This window comes from Cynara cardunculus, assembly GCF_001531365.2.
Source record: "Cynara cardunculus var. scolymus isolate 2C chromosome LG 2, CcrdV1, whole genome shotgun sequence".
NCBI lineage: Eukaryota > Viridiplantae > Streptophyta > Magnoliopsida > Asterales > Asteraceae > Cynara > Cynara cardunculus.
In genome coordinates this window covers 307,208-314,852 of record NC_037529.1, presented here as the reverse complement: position 1 = coordinate 314,852, position 7,645 = coordinate 307,208, and the positions used below count along the sequence as shown (strand labels likewise).

The following is a 7,645-nucleotide window of genomic DNA, read 5'->3' as shown; positions in this document are numbered from 1 at the left end:
GACATGGGTGAAAGTTGTAAATTCGCGATAGTTAAAGGGTTGGGTCAGATGTAAGCAGGTCCAAATCAGAAGGACCTGTTTTGTCAATATGCATCAGACCTGCAATTCAGAAGGACCTGTTTTGTAAATATGCATCAGACCTGTTTTGTAAATATGCATCAGACCTGCAAATTTAGAAGTACGAAAACGACCTCTCCTTTGAAGCTCCCTATTGGTCTGAATATTCAACTATTACGACAAAAATTTCAATATACATATAGACTACACTTTGCTCTCCATTCTTGCTTCAAGAAAACCAAACTTTCGTTAAGAGTCGAAGGAGAAATCGGAGGGTGAAGTTCGGATCTGAAAAGCTCCGTTTATTGACGATTGGAGGTAAAATACTCGACTAAATTTCGAGCTCTTTATATGGATGGCTTCATTTTTAGGTCATCTATAAAACCTTAGTAGTCTTATGTCTCATATTTTAGTTTTTGAATGTCGAATTATATTTTAAGTCTGGTTAGTGAAACCAGAGGCTCTGGTCGCGAAACCAGAAGCTCTGGAAGAGAGACCAGAGGGGCTCTGGTCCTGGATGTTGAATTATTTTCTATGGTTTGGAACCAGATGCTCTGGTCGTGAAGACCATAAGCTCTGGAAGAGAGACCAGAGGAGCTTTGGTCATGTGTTGAAATATATTCTAAGTCTAGTTGGTTCAACCAGAGAGGCTCTGGTCAATACAACCACAGGGGCTCTGGTCCTAAAGGACATAGTTTCTCCCTTGAGAAGGGGAAAACTTGGCCTATGGCCATTGATATTGGTTAAAAGTGTTTTGAACCAGAATGATTGTTTTCATGAGGAATCAGAGAGRCTCTGATCTTAGATTTTGAAATATATTCCAAGTCTGGTTGGTCCTCAATATTGGACAAGAGGATTCTGGTATTTGATTTGGAGGATGAGCAAGTTTTTACTATATATGTTAAATTGGATTAAAGGTTTTGTATCTTTTGATAAGAGCTTTTATGTCAAAATCATGCTTTTGAAGTTTTAAAAAAACGAGTTTTATACTTAGAATCTTTTTATAAAAAACAGACCAGAGAAACTCTGGTTGACTTTCATGTAACACCCAAAAACTTAGAAGCACATGGCTCATTTAATTAACTCCTTGTGTGTGTGTATATACATATATATATATATATATATATATACTAGTGGTGTACCCGCGCGATGCAGCGCGGGTAAATCACAATCCGGAAACATTAGTTTGACTTTGAATCATGAGTTTGTGTGGTTATTTTACAAGTCAATTAATATATAAAGGTGAAGATTAATTTTGTTTGTTAACAAGACCAAATGAACAAAAAATTGCACACATGTCGGGTTTATGAAACCATCTACTCGGAGCTCATTACAAAACTTGAAATTCTTGAATGAACAAAGAAATACAATCGTTTGTAAAATAATGTTCATTTGTATATCCAAACTGTTGTTTGTTTTTTGTGATGCACTCATCCGTAAATATTTCCTGCAAAAAATGGCTTAATGGTTTTAATAGAAACATATGGTACAAAATGTGTAATAATATAATTGTTGATTATATTTTATTCATCACGTAAAACTCATCAACAATGACCCTTAATGATATATAATAATATTGAATAAGAATTTCATAATTTTTTTTGCCACACAGGAGACTTGAATAAAATCTGCCTTTTTAAGCTAACAGCCATATGCTAAAGTCTCAGACTCTTGAAATCATTGTTCCCAACTCTTGTATGGACTACATGTTCTTCATTTGATTAATCCTCTTTAGAAAAGGCATGATTTACCTTGAAAATTGGTTGTCTAAAGTCTGGACTGTGCAATCAAACTTAAGACTGCGTCCAGACTTGTGGTTTGTGAAATCGACTGTTCATAACTCCTGACTGTAGGTATCATTTACCAAACACTTGAATGCTTGAACTTCGACAATGCTTCTCTGTTTTGCTTCCTGAAACATGATATCAATCAAAAAGAAAGAAAAGGGAATTAAAAAAAACTACCAATGACCAATTTGACTGTTTGCAACAGTCATGAACACTTTGACTTGTAGCAGCAAGGGCATGCCCAAGTTCATGTATCAATACAGATATGATAGAATGCATCAAATGATTTATAACAAGACGAACATCAATTGCATGCTCTAAACCAAACCAAAGCCAACATTACCCTCTCAAAGTCATGCTTTTTTTGGGTGGGGGGGGGAGCATAAAGTGGTTGTGACTAACAGCTTAAAGTGGGCTTCAACTTAGGCATGTTCATGTGGTTTAAAATCAAAATAGGTATGTTATATTCAAAAATCCTGAACAGAATATGTAGCAAGTTAATGAGTGGGCTCACCACATTTGAAAACTTTGTAAACAACCCCTAACAGTGGAACACAAAGAACCTCAGTCAACAAAGTGTAATTAGTGAATAGTGAACCTTTAGGAGAAAAACAGGCATTATGCAGCGTCTACAAAAAGTTAGATTAGTTCAAATATAGTCAAAGTCATGCTTTGGGGGGGGGGGGGCAGAAAGTGGCTGTGACAAACAGCTTAGAGTGGGCTTCAACTTAGGTAAGGCATTCTATAGCTAAAAAAAATTAACTGCAACATATGTGATCATGGAACAGTAGGATATATGTGCACACATATAGATTAGACCTCTGTATACATTAATATATGAGTGTAGAAATACATATGCACACACATGTTGCTGTTTTGGCAAACAATCCATTTAAACAGGAAATGGAAATATCAAGTTGGTTCATTAAACCAAGTTTGTTCATATAAACATATAAATGGAAATATCAAGACATAACAGGGCTGTTTGGTTGTCATTTTCTATTTGAAGTATAATGTACACACAGAACACACACACACAACACTCTGCTGTTGAAATTTAACACCTGTTGTTGACATTTAACAGGTGCTGTAGACATAACCTACCATACAAACTCAAAAACTTAAAAAAAGCTTAGTTAATATGAAGCAGTGTAAACAGAAACAGAAGTGGGAGGAGCCTATTTAAACTGCATATGGCTACTATATTGATTCTTAGACTTAATATGGCCACTGTATTGACATTTAAAGTGGAACAACAGCTAGGTAGAAAGATAACATCTAAAAGTATTATACTTTAAACCATATCACCTCAGAATATGGTAGTTAAGATCCAATCACAACATACCTGAAATTTCCTTTTTCAATCCTTGGCAAAATTGTTACAAGTGAAATAGGTCAAAATTTTGGATAAGCGAATGATGAAACCAAATTAAGTATCCAACCCATGCTTCATCAAACCAAGAGTGTCATGCAATGGTATACCTTGGACAAATTAAGTATCCAACCCATGCTTCATCAAACCAAGAGTGTCAGGCAATGGTATACCTTGGACAAAGTAAGAATAAAGAGGCAGCTGAAGCTTTGTATGAGCATTGAGCCATAAATAAATAAATAAATAAAATCCAAGAATGGGCTTGAAAGATATTCTATTATTTCAGGCTATGTGACCTGTGGCATTCTTTCTTGTAAGTGGGCTTGAAAAATCAGTAGTTCAAATTTTACCGATAAATGGAAGGTTTATCTAAATACTACAGCAATATGATCATAATTTATGTAAAGTGGAAAATTGGCACCTATGCAACACAAACACTATGACAACAACAATAATGTTGGTTCTCAGTAGCTTTGATTACCACCAGCAACAACATGTTCATGGTTCTCCAATATTCTCAAAATGGGTGGTTGTAAGTTGAAGGTGGTGTGGTTGTAAGTTGTGGTACCAATGTGGGCCAGATCAAAGATCAATAGCCCATGGACTAAAGTTAGACTATCATCCTACTACTACTACTACACAGGTTCAAATGCCAATTAAAACATCTTCAAAACAGAACAAAGGGGCTGTTTAAACCAGTGTTAAAACATAATGCAATCTTGTTGCAAACCACAGATGTGTGTCCCAAACATGTGGCCAGATGTGTGTGCAGTCCCAAAGATGTGTGTCCCAAACAGAATGCAGTCTTAATTACCAATACTATTGCTTGCTTAAGATCTGCAAAGTTTTTAAGACTAAGGGGCCGTTTACCAAACCCTTATCCAGGTAAGGGCTTACCAAGTCACATTACCTTACCGGATGAATATGGAAAGACCAAAAATCTTACCCGGTAAGAGCGAAGGTAAGGACCGAGAGTCTTACCCGGTAAGTGAGAACGACGGCTTTTACCACGGTTAGCTTTTACCGGATARATTGTTGCATACGATTTTGTTTTGATCTTACCCGGTAAGTAAGTGATAGTGTTGAATTTTACCCGTAAAATCTTACCCGGGTAAGCGGAACCGGAGTCTCTCTGTTCTTGATAGCTACAAAATAATTTTGGCAAGGATTGTTACCCGGTAAAGGAAAGTTAGAATGGTGACTCTTGGTGGATTACTTACTCGGTAGGCCTTTGGTATACGACCCTAAGTCCATAATTTTTGCATCCGTTCTTTAACCACGAAATAATTTTTGCATCCCTAAGACCATATTATAGAGATGCATCATAATAGTGAAAATAAACAATAAATGACAAGGAAATTTTGGTTAAAAATCACGCATAAGTAGATCAAGATAAAATTACAAAAAAGTAACTTTACAACAAACACATCATACAAGATACCTTATTATCGTCCAAGTCATCCTATCATCCTGAAGATGGTAAGAATGAAGCTCACCTGAAATAATAAAAAAAATTCTATAACATGACATTATGCTCGCAACCTGTCAAGTTATGGTAAAAAAATGTCACATTTAACTTGGCTATTCTCATCCAATTCCCTCTCCGTTTGATCCTTCCTCAACCCACATAAACTAAAGATTAGGATATTCCATAAGTTTATCAAGCTAGAAGCATCAAACTAAAATCCACAAAATGATCATAAAGGAAGTTAGAGAAAGCAACTTGGAAAAAACATGGTACCCTACCAAAAGTCAGAAATGCAGAAGGCTTTGTACCTTATCGGGTTCAAAACAGAACTATTGTAGATTACAGGTTAGACCTGCAAATGTCGCATGCAACAAATAATCACCTGCAAATTGATATTTCATCAGATAAATTAGATCTTAGAACTAAATCCTTAAGCATTGCAAACAAAACAAACAAATCTAAATCCTTGCATTTTGTTGTCCTATAAATTAAAAGCACAATAATATTCAATCAAGAATAATATGACAAGYCGTGTAAGGATAATACACTATAGCATCTAACATTTCAACTAACACTTCACACTACAATCGTATCCAAAACATGATGAGCTCATAAATTAAGACAAACAAACCAACAAAATAAAGACAAAACAAATAATTACAAGTGAAAATTATCCCAAAATAAAAATAAAATACCTTTCCAAAACATGATTCCATTGATTTGGATAGACTATTATAATGTTGAAGATCCAAATATCCTTATACAAAATTCCTTCTTACTAACCATATAAAGAAAAAATATTATGGACATTAAATTTCACATCTTAGCTGATAAGTTTAGCCTTCCAACAGTCCACCTTTGTTGACCATGAGATATTGGCTTCATGCCTTGATACAATATGCTACCAAAAAAATATGAGACTGGTCCCTAGATTTAGAGAACTATACACAAACCCAAGGCATTGAAACAAATTAAAACGACATCGTGTATAACAATTTATCCGGTAAGCTCTTACCGGTAAGTGTTGAATACATGGCCCGGAGTCATCAGAAAAAACATAATCATGATCCAGATTTTACTGTACCGGCAAAAATATATTGAGAATAAGTAAATTATATAACAATACATGCGGAGAGATCTTACTTCATATAACTTCTCTAGGTACTTATTAAAGATAAATTAACAATGGAGAGGGTGCTCATTAAGGAAAACAACAATGRATTAAGAGCCATATTGGATGACCAGGAAAATCAAACAACAGGTAAGACAGTTTTAGCTTTGAAGCAAAACTGTTGTCTCAAATGTCAAAACTAAATGCATAGAAACAAAAAATACCAGCTTTCCAGTATATCTTCAAATAGGGGTTTAAGGTCCTCCCATCGTGAAGATGAAGTAATTTCCTGCAGCAAGACAAACCGAAATTAAATTAATAAGAACAACCCCCAGTGTCAGCAGTCCTATACACATTTCAACAAAGACATATAGTCAAACCTTAGAAGTGCTCAAGTCATCTGCAAGACATTTACGCCTTTCCGTTTCTTTCTCCACCCTTTCACGAACTCTCTCTTGTAACTCGTCAAATACAAGTTGTAAGAAAGAACGGTGTGTATTAGATTCGATATATATATATATATATATATATATCTGGTGGTCAGCCTGGAACAAATTGTTTCAATTCAAATTATTGATATTTGCAAGAAATCGAAATGTGTGCAAGCAAAAACTGTGTTATGTCCTACTACAGATAAAAAACTTTTGTCCCAAAATGAAACCAGTCTTTGAGATTGAATGTGTGGAAAATAGAACTTCCAAGTAATCAAAACCTAGAATCATGGAACGATTTCTCGTCACCTGATTCCCTAATTTAAGTAGAATGTTAATGTTTCTACCGACCTTAAGGCTCCATCCCAATCAACAAAACACCAAAGTCGAGAATGGATTCGAATGGTTGATCCTTTTGGACAGAAAAAAAGAATTTCCCAGCAAACTTGTGTTGAAGAGCATCCCTGATTTCTTCAGGGTGTCTAGTAGTTTCGATGGTGAATTTCCCATTTTCAGAGTCGACATCTAACAATTTGACACCATCAAACCGACAAAGTGTCTTTTTGACCTTTCTTATACATTTGGTGCAGTTATGTAATGGGATGATTTGAAGATCAACCATTGTTGTAGTCATCTCTGATGTCTGCTGAATAGGTCAAGAAAGAAAACACAACCGAAACATATGACAAGTTGTTCTGTAAGCATATAAAAACAGCTTTGCTTCGAGATATAGAGTGTGCAAAAATCAAAATGTAAATGTACCCGGTAACAGCAGAATCATCTTCAGTTCGACTTAAAAACATTTAAGTAATTAGACCTCTAGATAATAAAAACAGACTTGGTGTAGAACAATAATTCGACGTTGTGTAAAACAATAATGAAATTAAAAAATAGATAAATCTATGAAAACATTAAATAAACAAAGCGAAAAAAGGAATTAGAAGAAGATTTATTCAAACCAGGAAACAGGGCCATCCCTATTCGGTGAAGAAAGGAGATGAAGTTTCTGCACACAAGAACCCTAACCCACATAAATGAAGATTTTGAAAGGAATCAACACACAGAAACAATTAATTTGAATGTTAACCCATAGAAAACTCATAAACTCTAACCAACCAAATGAAGATGGAAACCAAAAAAATTACCTTGATTGGAATCCTAGCCGTATTTGAAGCATGGATTGGGGGTGAATCGTCAACTTCTAAATCGTCACTCCAGGAGGGAATCGATGAGAATGTATGGGGCGATGAAATCATAATCTGCAAAACCCTCAATCGTAATCTGCAAAGCAGAGTCGATATCATCTCAATCGAATTAAACAATTTCATCGAATTGGGTTAGGGTTGCGATAAAAATGGGATTGGGAATTAAACGATTTCATCGATTCATCGATTGGGTTAGGGGCGATGGGATTAGGGT

The 7,645-nt window shown here is 35.3% G+C and overlaps 1 long non-coding RNA gene across 3 annotated transcripts; it reads right to left on the bottom strand.

The window, feature by feature from the left end:
• Positions 1-1,621: 1,621 nt before the first annotated feature.
• Positions 1,622-7,614, bottom strand: LOC112505729. 3 transcript variants are annotated; one of them, XR_003068433.1, is made up of 7 exons: positions 7,372-7,614; positions 6,176-7,247; positions 6,020-6,084; positions 5,700-5,762; positions 4,993-5,066; positions 4,658-4,712; positions 1,622-1,969 (listed from the first exon to the last, which is right to left on the bottom strand). It is a non-coding gene; the product is annotated as an uncharacterized LOC112505729 (long non-coding RNA). The 3 variants fall into 3 exon arrangements; XR_003068434.1 differs by having other exon boundaries at positions 6,176-7,232; XR_003068432.1 differs by having other exon boundaries at positions 6,176-7,614.
• Between the last annotated feature and the right edge of the window lie 31 nt (positions 7,615-7,645).